Here is a 1,346-nt window from a genome sequence, read left to right on the forward strand (position 1 = left end):
ATCACCACCAGGCTCCAATGTACCTTCCGATGAATAGGTACCAGAACAAGTTCTTGTTCAAAGAGATTTACCCCGTTGGTCCATCTTTTCACTGCTTGGTAACCTCCAGACTTTAGCTTAGGATAGAAGAATGTACTGAATGCGTGAAGTGCTGGATAGCCTTGCTTTTTACTCCTTTCCACTAAAAGATTCATATAAAAATTAATGACCTCTGTAAGTTCAAAGAGATATTCTGTTCTTCTGTCCTTCTCTTTGCTTGGGAAGTTCTTTTCCTTTGCCTCAAGCACTGATACTTTCCTTCTGAGTAAGCCATTGCTTCCACTTCCCAGGCGAAGCCGGGCAGACACTTCTTCTGACAGATCAGGCTCCATTTGGTGTCCTCTTGTACCTTCCTTTTCAAATCGGAGTCCCACCACCTTCTCTGTATCAGTTTTTCCTTTTGAATACCTTTTTTCACTTCTCACTGAACACAGAGGTCCTCTTGTTTCAACAACTCTATACTGTTTTGGAACAAAATGGGTTGTTCTGACGCCATGATTCTGCTCCTCCACCCAGCCTTTGGTCTTTAATGTGTCCATCTGAATTCTCTGAGAACTGTGGTGTGAGACTGCAGTAGGGAACGTGCTTCCATGAGCACCTTCTTTAAGGCGCTCCAATAACTTTCGATATTTTTCTCTTTCATCCTTTTGGACACCCCAAAGGAGGGCAGGACTCTCCTTGGCTGATCTCGGGTCACCGTCACTCTGATCTTTGGATAGTCACTTATTCCGTTAGGAGATTTATTACCCAGTTTTAGCATGCTGCTTCAGGATCCAGAATTCATCAGTTCACAAGATGAAGAGTTCGAAAATACCTCTCCAGAAGGGGCCACATTCCGTGTTCCATTACAAGCAGAAGACACCATGGGTTTTGTGGTCAGCTGGAATGGGAATCCAAATAAACTTGCAGCATTGTAGAGACTGTTCTTCACTTGTGAATGAAGCAATCTAATCTTGGTCTTTTAGCTGGGGTTTCATCAGTGTCCACTGCGGTAGAAAACAGAGTGCTGCTGGAGCGCCGCCTCTTGAGCAGGGCGCAGGCCCCGGGCCCGGGCCGCTCGCGCAAGCGAAGAATGGTGCCGAGAACCTTAGCCAGCCATCTGTACATTCCAGGCCTGAGCAGCAGCGGCGGCCGACACACCCCGAGATGCAAACCCCAGAGCTGTCGCCGCCGCTGCCGCCTTCGCCGCTTCGGCCTTAGCCAAGATCAGGCGCAGGTTTATGACGCCATCAGAGGGCCCCGATAATCTTTTTTAAGTAAACTTACAGTTTACATTGTACACAGATACATGAGTTTTAAATACTCTC

At 47.1% G+C, this 1,346-nt stretch overlaps 1 pseudogene; it reads right to left on the bottom strand.

Annotated features, from left to right (window-relative positions):
- The window catches only part of LOC116088455, a 4,159-nt pseudogene extending 2,923 nt beyond the window's left edge, over positions 1 to 1,236 (bottom strand).
- Between the last annotated feature and the right edge of the window lie 110 nt (positions 1,237 to 1,346).

This window comes from Mastomys coucha, chromosome X (genome assembly GCF_008632895.1).
Source record: "Mastomys coucha isolate ucsf_1 chromosome X, UCSF_Mcou_1, whole genome shotgun sequence".
NCBI lineage: Eukaryota > Metazoa > Chordata > Mammalia > Rodentia > Muridae > Mastomys > Mastomys coucha.